We start from the raw sequence: 18201 nt of genomic DNA, 5'->3' as shown, positions 1-18201 counted from the left end.
TTGTTTCGAACCGAGAGTTTGACAGCACACATTCTTAACTACGGTTAACTATGCTTCCATTTTTGTGGATGTCTCAATGGCCAAGCGCGTAAAGTCGCGTGCTGTCAAATCACATACGAATTGATGAAGTAGGATCGAGTCCTGCCAGTTGATACTAAGTCCTTGTATTTTTAAATATTATATAGGCATTTGTTATTAAAGGGATAAACCTTAGTTTCAGCCCATGAAAATGAACACTAAGTTTATTTAACCTACAAACCTGTAACACATTTGGATAAAGTTACAGTTGAGTGAAACACGAGTCTCTGACTTTGAAATGGTGAGATTCTCTCTAAAAAATAGACTAAAACTCGACTCCATAACTGTTACTTCTCAGGCGCACGAGCGTTTTTAAAAATATGAGAATTGCATTTTGTGATATTAAAAACACCAGGATGTCCCTTTACTAAGTAGTTTAGAACCTTGAAACTATGTGATGATGCTGACTTGTGTCTAACATTATATTGATGCGCGATGGGCCCGTACGATTTATTGCCCTCCGTGGTGGTGTGGTGGTTTACATAGTAACTACCTAATTATGTTACACAGGCCTCGGTGGTGTAGTAGTTAAGCCATCCTACTTAAGGCTGGTAGGTAAACGGTTCGTATCCCGACGAAGGCTCCCACTCAGAGCGAGTATAATGACTCATTGAGTAGACCACTACACTGCCTTCTTTCTCAGCAACAACTAACCACTAACACACTGTCCTAGTCAGACAGCCCAGATAGCTGAAGTGTGTGCCTAGGGCAGTGTGCTTGAACCGTAACTGTGCTGTGATGTGCTATGCTATGCTATGCTATGCTATGCTATGCTATGCTATGAACGCATTTCACGGTCCGTAGCGGACAAAACAATTTGTATGTTCTCGCATACTCTGTTTCCTATGTCCGTAAAACGTGCGTGTGTAAGTGCGGATGCAGGGGAAAAGCGACCTTTGTTTTCAATAATAATAACTAATAACACTAAAAATTGTCTTGATTCGGAATTCTATACCTTATTCACACAACCAGTGTAATTGTCATAGTAAGAACAAACTTTACTTTTTAACCATCTGAGCATGTATACTAGTATATGCTATATTATGGTGTGTCATGTTATGGTGTGTGTATGTGTGTGTGTGTGTGTGTGTGTGTGTGTTGATGTATGTATGTATGTACGTACGTATGTATGTATGTATGTATGTGTGTTTGTGTGTTTGTCTGTATGTCTGTATGTCTGTATGCACGTATGTACGTCTGTCTGTCTGTCTACGAATCTATCTGTCTCTGTGGGTGTATATCTAAAATATTCTATTCTAAATTTAGAAATAGTATCTGCGCTGTAATTATTTTCGCGGTAATTATTTACTACTAAATCTTTTTAATGTAATATATTATATTTCATTACATCAAATACTCGTTTCATAAATGATTATGATGCCCTGGGGATCATTACACAAATGTTCATACTTACAAAGGCAAATAATTATTTCAAATAATATAGAACATATAATGTAATAAAAATAGAACAAGACTGGTGACATTAAAAAAAAAATAAAAAAAAAGAAAAAAAGTGTTTACAAAATACAAAATATAATATATAAAAATGAGTCACGTTTTAAGAAGAAAAACAATGTTCGACAACAACATCTGAGCATACTTTAAATTTATTAAATTTAGAAAAAAAAAGCATCATACAAACATCTCACAACACATGTAAAAGACCATAAAACGAAAAAAACCCCTAAATAAATGTCAATGATGATAGACGGGAGATGAGTCATTTCGTTTTGACTTGGATGTTGGTAAGAATGTCGGTAACTGTCAGCAGAGTACAATAATAAAACCTTGAATGACAAGGATTTTTAGAATATTTTATCTTTGACATATTCCGTTATTAAGTCTTTAATGGTAATATAATGTATTTTTAGCGTCTATAACCTTGAGCACACCTATTATCTGCCTGGACTGTTAAACGAAGATACAGGTTAATGAATTAGAAACTAAGTAACCGCAGTATAGTATATACCGTACTCCTATTGCAGTTTGGATGTTTAACGACACCGCAGCACAAAAATAGAGACCGGCTATTGGTAAAATTTGTTTTATTTAACGACGCCGCTAGAGCACATTGATTTTTTTATCTTATCATCGGCTATTGGACGTCAAACATATGGTCATTCTGACACAGTTTTTAGAGGAAACCCGCTGTCGCCACATAGACTACTCTTTTTACGACAGGCAGCAAGGGATCTTTTATTTGCGCTTCCCACAGGCAGGATAGCACAAACCATGGCCTTTGTTGAACCAGTTATGGATCACTGGTCGGTGCAAGTGGTTTACACCTACCCATTGAGCCTTGCGGAGCACTCACTCAGGGTTTGGAGTCGGTATCTCGATTAAAAATCCCATGCCTCGACTGGGATCCGAGCCCAGTACCTACCAGCCTGTAGACCGATGGCCTGCCACCACGCCACCGAGGCCGGTAGACCGGCTATTGGATGTTGCAGTTTGGAATAGTGGAATTATAGTTATGTAGGTGATTTTTGTCTTGTTTTGTTTTGTTTTGTTTTTGGTGTTTTTGTTTTGTGGGGTTTTTAATGAAATTTTTAAATTTATTTATTTATTTATATATTTATTTATGTTTTTTGTTGTTGTTGTTGTTATTGTTGTTTTGTTTTTTTTTGTTTTTTTTTGGGGGGGGGGTTAGTTCAGCCAGTAGAGCGCCCGTCTGAGGTCCATGAGACGTAAGATCGAACCTCCTGTTCTGATTCATTATGATTCTTCCTGTCCAAGCCAGTGCCCTACGACTGATACATCAAAAGCCGTGGTATGTGCTGTCATGTCTGTGAGATGGAGCATATACAAGATCCCTTGCTACTAATGGAAAAGTGTAGCGGGTTTCCACTCTAAGACTATATGTTAAGATTACAATATGTTTGACATCCAATTGCTGATGATTAATTAATGTGCTCTAGAGGTGCCGTTAAACAAAACAAACTTGATAAAATATCCCTTACTACTAAGGGAAAAAAGAAGCGGGTTTCCACTCTAAGACTACATGTTAAGATTACAATATGTTTGACATCTAATAGCCGATGATTAATAAATCAATGTACTCTAGTGGTGTGGTTAAACAAAACAAACTTTAACTCTTTTGAATCAGTTGGTCATAAATGCCATGCACATCTTTAAAACATCATTTTGCAGAATGTTCCACAGTGAGCCTGTTATTACTTTTGATACGATGCCTGCAAGAATGACTGGATTGTCCAATTAATATCAAATCTTAAGGTAGTACTATACCAAATAACTTCCGGCTGGGTCAAAGTTCGAGGTGCACCCAACTTTTGATAGAGAAATGAACACCACAAGTTCTGTGATCGGTTATAAATGTGAGTGTGTTGGTTGGTAAAAAATAATAGTTTCATCTGGGTAAAATAAATGTGCAATTTTATTTCATCTAGTACCAATGTGTCAAGTAGCCTTGTGCCTGAAACATGTATGGGGTACCTGTAAAAAAAGTACTCGAATTTTGTGCGAAACTAGGGTAGTCATAGACGCTACCCGTTATCTCAGAAACGAGCAGCTTGACCCCCATTTTTTTCTGATTCACTTTAAGTGTAAGGGGTGGTAGTATTTATATCCGTGGCGTTTATGTCGGTTGATACGTTGCAGGTAGGAGTTTTAGCCGCATATGTTACTATTGTCGTCTATGGGATTTGATTTGGTAGTATACACCCTTAAGTTCATTGTTGGTCCCAAATGATAAAATACTAAATGTGATGACTTTAAAATGTGTAAACTTTTGTTTGTTATTTTTTCACAGAAACATGGAAAAAGCATCATAGCAGGCAATTTTTTTCTCCTCATCACATCCTTAAGAAAATACATTTCACGCATTCTGAATTACTACCACAACATTACTAGTGTATCTTTAGACATCAAATATTGTCCATTTATTATCAATTCTTAAGTTTATTGTAAATAAAAAAAGTATTTTTTAAACATACATATTAAATATTGATATTGTTTAGGTATATAATATAATATGCGTGGTTTTTATTATTATTTTTTATTTTTTTAAATATTTTTTTTTATACAATATCGGTTTGTTTTAATACTACTATGAGAGAGCCACTAGTACAGTAGGTCCGGTTGCAAGCTTGATATACAATTCCTAATTGTTTGTTGTTATTTTGTGCTTGTTTTTTGTTGTTGTCACCGTACACCTTCCTTTTATAACTGTCAAGATATGGTGTATTCTGACATAAACTATTGTTTCTACAGCACAATCTAATTTAATATACAATTCCCAATGAAGCAGAAATATTACATAACGTTACATACAAATGCTATATGTCATATTTAAAAACACATTATTTTATGTATTCCTGAAGATATGTCCTTGAACCTTAATTGGATACTAGTATAAGCACGAAAATATGTTGAAATGAAAATGAAGATAGTTACTGTCAGTTGGCTATGTGTACTCAGTTATATGTGTAGTGACAACATGAATATTCATTATTCAAAGTGTCTCATTTTTAAATAATTCCATTAAAGGGACATTCCCGAGTTTGCTGCATTGTAAGATGTTTCCGACTAATAAAACTATTCCTACGATTAAACTTACATATTAAATATATTTTATTGTTTAGAATATTAGTGTCTGTATTTTCATTGTGTTTCTGGTCGTCTTAATATTTGTAAGAAGCCCAAACTGGATTTTGTCTTCAAATAATTTTGTACATATGAAAAAACTAAATTTTAGAAAATAAGATGAAATTTAAACTGGTAAAAACATTAGAACGATCAGAAACACGTTTAATATAAAGCCACTAATATTTTATGCAGAAAATTATTTTTGACATGTAATTACAATCGATAAAAGTCTCTGTTAGTCAATGACATCTTTAAAAATTGTGTCAACTCAGGAATGTCCCTTTAGACATATGCACTATGCTGACCTCATAATCGTGAAGAAATTAACTGGCACATCATGAAAAGATCACTATTAAAATAAAAAAAACAATGTCTGAGGAAGGAACACTCAACATGACTGCATCTGTTCGAAGTAATGATCTAACGTCCCATCCATCACTGATTGGGGGTGGGGTGGGTCCTGTATGCTGAGTGTGTTTGTCTTAAATTCACTGGGTGCAGGAATTTCAAATCCATCAGCTATGCAGGTTTTCGTATACATGTATATTCTCGTCAAAAAAGTTGGGGAACCTGAAATATTAATGTTAATATCAACAATTAGACCGAACATACGTTTTGACCACAGACATCCTAGTAAAGAACGTTCAGGTCTGTTTATCAACACACCGAAACACATTCCATAGTTTGCACGTGCATCACGCAGTTGCCCCGTACACGTGCGTGGGGTGTCATTCTTGATTTTGACAATTTCAAGTAAGGTCTATTAATCACTGTGGAACATTATTTCTGTTAATCTTTTTCATTCTGTTGATCATACAGTTGTTATTGTTTTGTTCTTAGTCATTTTTATTGTTTGAATTTGCGATTTGCTGATAAAAAATCGTCAACTTTCAAATTTCACTTCTGACCCCAATCATCCTTCAAAATCGTTAGTGGTCATAAAACATACTGTAACACTGAACTACCAGTTGTAATGATTACCCAATTAATTCACTATTATCATATAACCATTCCCCACAGCTAATATACCTTACAATTTTGGCAATTGTAAATTCTTATTATAGTTCCTCTAAGTTTTTTTTAAGAGTATACATATGGATCATCAGAATAACTAGCAGTTACCTGTATTCCTGACTGTTTCATTTATAGCCTATTGTAGTTGGAGGTTTTTAAATATTTTCACATATTTATTTTGTATTCATTACTAAAAAAAAACCCTAAACAAAAAAAAAATTGCCAACAACCCCCCTCCCCAAAAGCACATGACAAATTACTCCCTCCACCCCCTAAAACCCCCTCTAAAACCCCCAATAAACCCAAACAACAACAAAAACATAAAGTGGGTGAGCTTGATGCTTTTACTGGCATCGGTGGCGTCGTGGTTGGGCCATCGGTCTACAGGCTGGTAGATACTGGGTTCGGATCCCAGTCGAGGCATGGGATTTTTAATCCAGATACCGACTCCAAACCCTGAGTGAGTGCTTCGCAAGGGTCATTGGGTAGGTGTAAACCACTTGCACCGACCAGTGATCCATAACTGGTTCAACAAAGGCCATGGTTTGTGCTATCCTGCCCGTGGGAAGCGCACATAAAAGATCCCTTGCTGCTAATCGGAAAGAGTAGACCATGTAGTGGCGACATCGGGTTTCCTCTCAAAATCTGTGTGGTCCTTAACCATATGTCTGACGCCATATAACCGTAAATAAAATGTGTTGAGTGCGTCGTTAAATAAAACATTTCTTTCTTTCTTTGATGCTTGTTTTGCTTTTCTTCATGCTCTGGCAATATATTTTGAAGGCAGTGGGTTTGATTCCATCAGGCTTCAACATTGGAGCTGGGCCTTGTCATCAATCTGTCAATTTGTCACTGATGAGTGTTCACTAGCAAATACCTTTATGACCTGCTATGAACTGCCCTTTGGCATAATTTCACAAGAAAATTAAGGGAAAATGGTCTTAAAGTGCCAATAACAGTGCTTCAGGTAACACTGAATCACAAGACATGACATCATAGATGTCTATGAAAAAAAAGGAAGGAAGGAAGGAAGGAAATGTTTTATTTAACGACGCACTGAACACATTTTATTTACGGTTAGATGGCGTCAGACATATGGTTAAGAACCACACAGATACAGAGAGAGGAAACCCACTGTCGCCACTTCATTGGCTACTCGTTTTGGATTAGCAGCAAGGGATCTTTTATATGCACCATCCCACAGACAGGATAGTACATACCACGGCCTTTGCTACACCAAATGTGAAGCATTGGCTGGAACGAAAAATAGCCTAATGGGGTCTTTGAAAAAGGGCTTGCAACAGTATATTGAATCTTCATTGAATGCACCATTCTCGGTGGTGTAGTGTTTAAGCCATTAGACTCAGTGTTGGTAGGTACTTTGTTCCTATCCCACTGAGTAATGTTTAATGGCTCACTGGTAGGTGTAAAACCATGACACAGACTTCTCTTCCACTAACCACGAATGAATAGCAGTCAACCCAATTAGCCAAGGTAGCTGAGGTTTGTGTTCTGGACAGCTTGGTATTTGAGATATTTAATAGGACACATGTTCGAAAATCGAGTCAAAATGACCAAGACATTATAGAGATGGGACAATTCCTCAGGTGTCCTACGAGGATAGGCATAGTGTTTACTTCATTAGATTCGAATGAGCAGAGAGGAAGAGAGGTAGCTCCACATTGATGCTCTTGCGGATCATGTGAGGTATTGTTTTATGTATGATGATCTCTACAAGTTTACCAGTTTATCTTGCCCAAGAACCGTGTACGCTCAAACATGCTATCCATGAATCAATCATTGGACCAAGCTATCAGACAACCATCTGTCCCGGGTCAAATCTCTAGCTATCCAGAGACAGGGCCCAGGATGGACATGCCTGAAGTGGTATAGGGACATGTTAAAACGTTTCAAGTCAATCAGAGAACCACAAATTGCAGGAGTAATTATCGGAACTTAAGAAAATGCAGATGCACTGAATGTATCCCTCAGTGACTCTTCTCCTCACGTGGTCTTCTCATTGTGTGCGACAACAGTACCATTGTCATTACTGTTGAAGAGTTGAAACATACATACAAAAGGCAAATGACTAGTTGGCCACTGTGCTTTTTCTAGTGCAGAATGGTGAGGAGAATGTGCCAGTATTTTCAAGATGGAGCCTTGAATCCAGTAATTATGTATGTAATGCTTACGGACGATTTGGTAATGATGGTTTGAACACAGGCAACATATCAAATCTTAGTTTGTACACTGTAGTGTGTATGCAGGGAACAGCAAATGCAGCAAATGTAATGCACTGAAATGGAAACATTTCAATTCAAAAGCCTTGTAGTACTAAAACCACGCATTCTGAGTCATTCTTGTCCTGGACGGATGAGTCGGCGACAGTCGACACCTGTGCCCATGATAGGCGTGCGCTACCGGCGTGTGCTACAACAGTTTGTTTTGAATGTGCATGTTGAAACCTATCACCTGACCTGACTTAAAGCCATTCTCAGTGTAAATATAGCCATGACTCAGACTGTAGTGATAACAGTTAACACAGCTGGTTGTAAGTGAAGACAACAGTGACCAGTAATACAATAAATACATGTATCGCCAATTGTCGAAAACCGTACGAAATCGAAAACCGTATTATTTTACTTCCGGGTATTTTGTAATGTCTACACATGTTCGATCGTTGATACGACAACAACTTCTTGTTAAGAAAGTACACTTAAAACAAATTTCCTTAAAAATGCGGGAAAAAAGGTAAGGATAAATTTTATGCTCAATGAAGTGTATTATTACAGTTAATTTGCACCCTGGAATCTTACTGAATGCAATGCATCCCTAAACAGCAACGGGTGCACGACGGAATCCACAAAACCAAACACGTCTACTAGCACTGCCGAATGAGTAATGACTGGTCACTTCCGGATAGCCGCTTTCAGGTCACGTGACTGTCATGTTACTGTTTTTCGCGGGGAAAGTCGATTTTATGTTGTTGCCATTACGTTAATAACGTCATAGTACGGTTTTCGATAATGCTTTTAAAATGACGTTTTCTTACCACCTGGTGTAATTCTTGATGGAACAGAGATAACATGCGAGTATGTACTTACCTTTTTATACATTTTATTTCTAAATTGAACAAGGTAAACATTAATGTCGTTAAATTGATAGCCTGACATGACTGAGCATGCGCACCTGCCATTTCGTCTTAGTCGTACGGTTTTCGATTAAACGAGGATACATATTGTTTATGTGATTTGTATACTGTGTAGGTAATTTTGGAGACAATACAGTATAGTTTAATATGAATTTCCTTCAAAATGTTTGATCCCTTAAAATTATATATATTATTTACAAAATAATTCAGAGCTGCCCCCTTCCAGCCCCAGTCCCCTGGGTGTGTTTGTGTGTGTGTGTGTGTTTGTGTTTGTGTGTGTGTGTGTGTGTGTGTGTGTGTGTGTGTGTGTGTGTGTGTGTGTGTGTGTGTATTTACTCAATAAACTATATGAAATAAACTGTCAAAAAATAAAGAATTGTAGTGAAACCCCATAAAAGTTACTCAGACGATCAAAATCATATGGAAAACAAACTGAAAATAAAGTATTACGTGTATGGCACTAGGTTAAGAAAAGCAGTAAGAATGACCTAACTACATGGAGATACTAGTAGGTTAAGCCATATTCCTATAAAGTTTAGTGATCCAATCAGCTGCATGGGTTAAACTTTGTCAAAACATTAAAAATAATGTATTTGACCCTTTAAATTAAACATTATTTATACCACCTATGCCATTCATTAATTTAAGGCTTCTGTACATCAAAGTTGATAAAAATAATTAGAATTGTTTTTAGTTATGAGTATATATAATTAAATAATTTAAAAGAAAAGACAACAAAATGGTGGCCATTTTGATATTCAAAATGGAGACTGAACCCTTGGTCTAAACAATGGCACCTAACATTTTTTTTTACATCAGCACAACTAAATTGATAAAGTAGGTCAATAAAACCCATTTTCGCACACAAATCCAGCTGGATTACACACCATACTGTACTACATCGAAAGTTCGCCAGTGTAAATGAACACATGACTGAAACAAACACCTTATCTCCAAGTTGAACAAAAAAGATACTGCTAAATACATTATTAAACAGATTATAAACATCATATTGTACCTGACATCATATAATGTTACACAGGTTATAAACATGTATCATATACTTGACATCATAGAATATTAAACATATTATAAACATATCATATACTCGATATCATAGAATATTATATAGGTCATAAACAGATATCATTTACTTGACACCATACACTATTAAACAGGTTATAAACAGATATCATTTACTTGACATCATACAATAGTACACAGATTATAAACAGATATCATTTACTTGACATCATACACTATTAAACAGGTTATAAACAGATATTGTTTACTTATAAACAGATATCATATACTTGGCATCATACAATATTAAACACGTTTTAAACAAATATCATATACTTGACATAATACAATATTCAAGAGGTTATAAACAGATATCATTTACTTGACATCATGCAATATTAAACACGTTTTAAACAAATATCATATACTTGACATAATACAATATTAAAGAGGTTATAAACAGATAGTATACGCTTGGCATGGTACAGTATTAAACCGGTGTTAAAACAAATATAATATAATTGACATAACACAATTTTAAACAGGTTATAAAGATATCATATACTTGACAGCGTACAATGTAAAACAGGTCATAAACATATATCGTATACCTGACATCATACAAGGTTATAAAGATAGCATATATACTTGACATCATACAATATTAAACATGTTTTAACCAGATATTATATGCTTGACATCATACAATATTAAACAGGTTATAAACAGATATCATACACTTGGCATCAAACAATATTAAACAGGTTATAAAGATATCATATACTTGATATCATACAATGTTAAAAATGTTTTAAACAGATATAATATACTTGACATCATATACTATTAAACAGGTTACAAACAAATATCATATACTTGACATCATACAATATTAAACAGTTTTTAAACAGATATCATATACTTGACATAATAAAATATTGAACATAATATTAACATATCATATACTTGACATCATACAATATTAAACAGGTTTTAAACAGATACCATATACTTCACATCATACAATATTAATCAGGTTATAGACTTATTATTTACTTAACATCATACAATATTAAATGAGCTATAAACAAATATCATATACTTAACATCATAGACTATTAATCGGGTTTCAAACATATAGCATATACTTGACATCATAGATTATTAAACAGTTTATAAAGAGACATGATACACTTGGCATCATACAATATTAAACAGGTTATAAACAGGTATCATATACTTGATACCATACAATATTATATACCGGTAGGTCATAAAGAGATATCATATAATTGACATCTTATAATATTTAACCGTTTATTAACAGATATGATACACTTGACATCATACAATATTAAATAGGTTTTAAACAGATATCATATACTTGACATCATACAATATTAAACAGTTTATAAACAGATACCATACACTTGGCATCATACAATCTTAAACAGGTTATGAAGATATCATATACTTGACATAATACAATATTAAACAGTTTATAAACATATATCATATTCTTGGCATTATACAATATTAAACAGGTTATAAACATATATCATATACTTGACATGTAACAATATTAAGGTTGTAAACACATCACGTACACGACACAATACAACACTGAACAGGTTATAAACAGATATCATATTCTTGACATAATACAATATTAAACAGGTTATAAACAAATATCATATAGCTCACATAAAATATAGCCCAATCGGACGTATTACCGAACTGAATTATTATCGTCATCGATATTAATAAATAGCAGACGACAACAGCGTCGACCGTGGGCCATAGAAGCTAGTAATACAAAAGAAGTAATTCCTCCCCGCACATCGAGTAAAAATGTCAGTTCGGAAGAAGAAATGATGGACGTTTTAGTGGATGATATTCTGCGTTACGAACTTCTATCACAATTGGGGCGGGACGTAGCCCAGTGGTACAGCGCTCGCTCGATGCGCGGTCAGTGTGAGATCGATCCCCGTCGGTGGCCCCATTGCGCTATTTCTCGTTCCAGCCAGTGCATCACGACTGGTATATCAAAGGCCGTGGTATGTACTACCCTGTCTGTGGGATGGTGCATATAAAAGATCCCTTGCTGCTAATCGAAAAGAGTAGCTCATGAAGTGGCGACAGCGGGTTTCCTCTCTTAATATCTGTATGGTTCTTAACCATATGTCTGATGCCATATAACCGTAAATAAAATGTGTTGAGTGCGCCGTTAAATAAAACATTTCTTTTTTTTCTTTTTCTATCACAATTTGTTGACCACTTTGACGACGACAATATTAACGTTTCTGACGAGCGTGAGGCAGAAGACGGTACCGGTACGGAATATGACGGCTTGTGTCAAACGGGCGTCTCATTTAATAAATGATACTTTGCTCTGAATTTTATTACTTTTTTCTCTTTTTTTCATATTTATAAGTTTAAAACTGGTTAAGGATAAAAAAAATAACATGTCAGTCATCCATGAAAAGTTGATTAATAAAAATGTCATTAAATGTGGGGGGTTTCCACATTGGCCTAGTTCTAGGTCCTCTGGCAGTTGTAATATAGCCTCTGGAGGGCCGATACAACTACCCTCGGACCCATTACAAGGCCAATATGAGAAGAAAAAACCCAACCCATTTAATAACATAATAGTTATAAAAATGTCATATACTTGATATCATGAGATGGAACCGTATTAGTTTGATTATCGTGAAGGACCTTCTTGCGTGTTGTTATATTTAAAGTTTCATTCATATATGCTTGTTTTCTTGACGAATTTTCATTATATTATGATCTAGTTCATCTTCTTTAAGCGTTTTGTCAAGTAATATGAGCTTGCTGGGCTTCTGTTCACTTGGTTCGCATCCTTTTCTTAGGAACCAGGAACGAGTAACGGCTGTATAGTGTGTGTGTGTGTGTGTGTGTGTGTGTGTGTGTGTGTGCGTGTGTTTGTGTGTGTGCATGTGTGTGTATGGTGTGTATGTGTGTGTGTGCATGTGTATGGTGTGCACGTGCGTGTGCCTGTGGTGTGTGTGGCGTGTGTGTATGTATGTGTATGGTGTGTGCTTGTATGTATATGCATTTTGTGTTTGTGGTATGTGCATGGTGTGTGTATGTGTATTTTTATGGTGTGTGCGTATATGTGTGTGTATGGTGTGTGCGCGCGTGTGTGCTTGTGCGCGTGTGTATGTGTGTATATGTGTATGGTGTTTGTGTGAGTGTGTGTATGCTCTCTCTCTCTCTCTCTCTCTCTCTCTCTCTCTCTCTCTCTCTCTCTCTCTCTCTCTCTCTCTCTCTCTCTCTCTGTGTGTGTGTGTGGTGTTTATGGTGTTTGTGTTTGTGTATATGCATGTATGGTGTGTGTGTATATGGGTATGGTGTGTGTGTGTGCATGGTGAATGTATGTGTGTATATGGGTATGGTGTATATGTGCATGTGTGTGTGCGCGCGTGCATCATGCCACGAGCTGAACAGTTCAAGCCCTTCTAAGGGCCCTATGGGCAACCTAGGGAGACATTTCAACGCCATCTAAGTCCCCTTAACGAGCTACTCTCGGCTTACTAAATTCCAAAACCACATATATAGCTCCCTTCGTTTCTATTTCGGCGGACCGTTCAAAAATGCGCCCAATTTCCTTCACATAAATGCGCACCATTTCTCTTTGGACTCATCCTTCGGGACTCAAAATTCCATAGCACCAAACCACCCCTCCGCCTTCTACGGACCGCGGTCGGATTGCGGGTGCTCCCTTGCACCTGCCAGTGCAGGTGGGGACAGTCTCCCCTTCATCGTCCTGGACGGAGGAACCGGCTGAGGCTGACACCTGCGCCCAGGACAGGGATGCGCTTCAATAGCTTGTTCTGAATGTGCACGTTAAATTCTATATGACCTGACGCGCAGGTTTGTTTATCAACAACGATGTCGGACGTCGGGCAAAAATATTCTGTTTGGCACATGCCTGGGTGGAAATTCGAGAAATCATGAAAATTTCAGGGCATCGCAGTGAAGCGAGTGTTAGGAGTTATAATGCAGACTCCTCAAAAAGCCAAAAAAGAAAATATTCCTCAATTATTCACGGCATTAATGTTGACCAAACGTCGGCGTCAGCACCGATTCCCCCAAACCCCGCGAAAACAAACTCACAACCTGAACAATTTTGCCTCCGGGAACAATATTTTTTTTAAAGGAATCAGATGTACAAAAAATAAAAGTCGCTTACCAAAAACAATTTGAAATCCACAATTCAACAATCCACGCGTGCAATTATGGCACACATTTCCAACAGCAGCAAATTTTAACAAGCTCACCGTAGTTTAAAAACCATTGCTTTGTTAATGTCAAGGTCGTTTATTATTTCAAGCAATTGCTCTATTGTACTGTTGTTATTATTGTTATCAGTTAATAGTTACTAGAGAATACAATTCATTGAGAAGAAATTTGAAATAATTTTTTACAAAATTACAAAACGGCGTACTTATTTGTTGAGCGTAGAAATCATGTGTTGGTATGTAAATCGGTTTACATTCCTGATATGATTGACGTCACTGTAATGACACTATATCTTAGGGGAGTCTGTTATAGTTTATACGTTCAAAATTGCGCCAAAATTTCCTCAACAAAATTGCGCACCACTTTCTCTTTGGCATTAACGGCTCCATTCAAATTCCATAGCACCACCACCCGCCTGCTACCGATTCAATCGGGCTGCTGGTGCTCCCTTGCACCTGCCAGTGCAGGCGGTCCCTCCTTCCCCTCCCCCCACCTTTCCTGTCATGGACGGAAGAGCCGGCCAAGGCCGGCGCTTGCGTCCACGACAGGCGTGCGCTACAACAGCTTGCTCTGAAAGTGCACGTAAAACCCTATGACATGACATGACATAGTTTATTTCAGAAAAAGTAGTAAAACAGTTGCAATTAGAATAGGCATAACCCTACTGTGTTTTCCTATTTGCGGACGTATATAAACTAAATTTGCAACAGTAAATACGTCCGCAAATCGGAAAACACAGTATGGTTATCCCCTAAGTGATAAGATAAGAACGAAGATTGTGCACTTTGTGATAGAATTATGCCACTTTGCATGCATATAGTAATTGGGTCCCTGAATGTTTTCTGAAATAGTGCCAATTGTTTTCTGATATAGTGCCAATAGTCCCTTATATGTCTGCAGCGCCGCCTAGTGATACATCTTATTTGGCATAATGCCAATATTAGAATTTTTGACGTAATGTCTCTACCCTTTTTTATGTAGCTATCCACCTCACCACTAATCACAATGTAACGCTATTTTACCTGCTAAGTACCGTTATTGTCTAGCCAATAATACTCGTCCCCAGCAAATTTTACTCGCCTTGGGCGAGGGTTAGTTCCTACCCCTTCTGTGCTTGCGTGTGTTTATATTTGTGTGTGTGTGTGTGTGTGTGCGCGCGTGCGTTTGTATGTGTGTGTGTGTGTGTGTGTGTGTGCCTGCGCGCGCGTCGTTACCAACCTCGCTTTCGGTTTTGGGTAAGAAGGTTTAGTGAGACTGGGAGGGATGGGGGAAACTGGAGGGGCGCGCGCGCGGACATACACACACACACACACACACACATGCACACACAGACACACACACACACATGCACACACACATACACGCAGAGACGGGACCCGGTATGGACATGCCTGAAACCTTAGTGGTATAGGGGCATGGTAAAAAAAAAAGTTCAAATCAATATGGCGTTAAAGAGGGTGTGTAGGTGTACTGAACAGCTCTTCTTGGGGTGTATTTAGGTGGAAAAAAAAGAAGCAAAAGTACACACTTACTATCCGCTACCGAGTATACATTATCTGTTTATAAAGTATTATAAAGTCACCAATTTAACATTTAAGGGAAATAACTCAGTTGTGAAGTCTGTAATAAACTATAATTGCTTTATTTTTATCTGTTGTGTATGTGTGCATGTATTCTATCTGTATGATAATGTTTCTACGTGTTGTAAATTCTTCAACCACCAACTTTTTATATCGTTGGCATTGGCGGGTCCAGGAGCGGGGGTCACATGGGCCGCGTGATCCTCCGCCTGTTTCAAATGCCCTTTTTAATTACTTAAATAAAAATCATCAAAAAATAAACAACACAAAGTTTCTCTAGATTAGTGAGCTCCGTGGTCTAGTGGATAAGCTGCTGGATAATCAAGCTGACGACAGTGGTTCAAATCCCGTCAAAGCTGGCTCACATATTCATTCATCTTTGTGATCTATCACCCTCTGCCTACCTGCGCATGCTGTAACCTCACCGTGGTGCAGGGGTGTAACATTTTCTTTGAGAATGGCCAATACAGCACAAAATTGAAGTTTTGAGTAAAATTCAGTATCTATCTGTGATATTTGTGTTTTTGCACAGTTCTTTACACTGTTTTTGTTTAAATCTTGAATTTTTATATTGATATTGATCATCACTTTATTTATTTGCATTACCATAGTTTGACACCCAATACCCGATGTATTTTTCGTGCTGGGGTGTCGTTAAACATTCATTCATTCATTCATTCATTCCTCTGCCTACCATTCTCATTATCTTAATGTAAAAAAACTTTCCAATTTCTCCCACGATTTCAATCTGTTTCGACCCTTTCTGTCAGTTTCCTCCAACTCTTCTGTGCTCTCCACACCATCACCTACCTGTCTCAACTTCCTCCACGGATGCAGTCTCTGTGTACTTCCCTACACCCACCAGGCATACTCGTCCTCTGCCGCTAATAAAGCTGGTCTGACCCACGACACTAACTAACGACCGCCGGTAGTAGGAGAGCATAGTAGGTAGTTACAAGTGCCTCTTAACAATGCCGAAGTGGTCAGACCAAGTCCACAGCTAAAAGCTGATGGGGAATGACATGTGTTTGACACGGATAACCAAAAGAGACAAGCACCTATCGAGACGGGAGAGACCAGGACTGGGATGTGGAGGTGGAAAGCAAAATAAGTTTAAAGATAGGAGTTGCCAGATCGGGAAGAAATGCGATGGAATTCAAAGAAGTCAAAGGAAAGTGGGCAGTGGGATAAAAAAGAGAAAGTTTGTCTAGATGTGTTTTTGGGAACGTGCTCTCCCAACCCCTGAAAATAAAATTAGGTAGGGTAGTGTGACGGAACATGCTCTTATTTTTTCGCCTGTGGCGATGTTAATTGTTTCAGAGGGCCATGTGCGGCGTGATTACGTAATAACCCCGCGCGATGGTGGTCGAGCTGTTCCCAATATGCACTTAGACCAGGGTGGGCACTTTGTCACGTAATACCTCCGCGCGACCGTACACCCTAATACACACCCAGACAAGGTGTGGAGACCATGTGGCCAGTAGTTACGTAATACCTCCGCGAGTTCTGTTTTACGACCTTGTATTTCTGGCGAACTGGCGACAGTATGTCTGGTCATCTAAGAAAATATATCGACTCTAGGAGTGGTGGAAATTCACATGATAGGTGAGGGACCGCGTTGTGCCCCCCCAGGCGATATTCGCTGTCTCTAGATTTTTTGAATAAATAGATAGGATTTTAGAGATATCGGAGAGAAACATATTGGAAGGCTTCCGGGGAACGTGTGTGTGTGTGTGTCTTGTGTCTGTGTGTATGTGTATGTGTGTGTGTGCGCGGAGTGGGGGTGGGGTCTAGGGGGGGGGGGAAATGTACCCCTTCTAGGGCTATTCTGAGGTGTTTTCTGCTGGCTAGCCGAGATGCTTTCTGACCTGCTTATTCATTTCCCCACATGATAACATCTTAGTACTTCCATATCCATTCACAGGAAAGTAAAAAATCAGGATATGAAATTTTGTTTCGCCTTGAGCAGGGGTGGTGGGGTTTCGACCTCCAACCCCCCCCCCCCCCCCCCCCCCCCCCCCCCGCGCACGCGCCTGAAGATGGTGACACAAGTTTTGAATACCAGCTATATGTAAGGTAATGTAACCATTTTCACACAGAAAAAAACACACTTCTACGTCCGTTCAGACTAGAGGAATAGGAATTTTAGTGTGAGTAATTTGTAAAATGCTTTGCTGTATTTAGGTGAAAGCAAAAGTATGAATAATACTTACTATAGGCTACTGAAGACATATTATCTATGATAAAGCAAAGTTAGATATAATAGTGTAGACCTATCTCGAAGTCACACATTTTAAAATGGAGTAAACTTTTAATAAAAGGGAAATAACTCAGTCAGCCTAACGTGTGTATTGTAACAAAAGTCTGTAAACTGTAATTGCTTTATTTTATTTCTGTCCCGGGTCAGACCACTGGCTATCCAGAGACCGGACCCGCGACAGACATGCTCGAAACTCTAGTGGTATATGAGCATGTTAATAC

Source organism: Gigantopelta aegis, chromosome 3 (assembly GCF_016097555.1).
Source record: "Gigantopelta aegis isolate Gae_Host chromosome 3, Gae_host_genome, whole genome shotgun sequence".
Classification (NCBI taxonomy): Eukaryota; Metazoa; Mollusca; class Gastropoda; order Neomphalida; family Peltospiridae; genus Gigantopelta; species Gigantopelta aegis.
Note: the sequence above shows the minus strand (reverse complement) of the source record.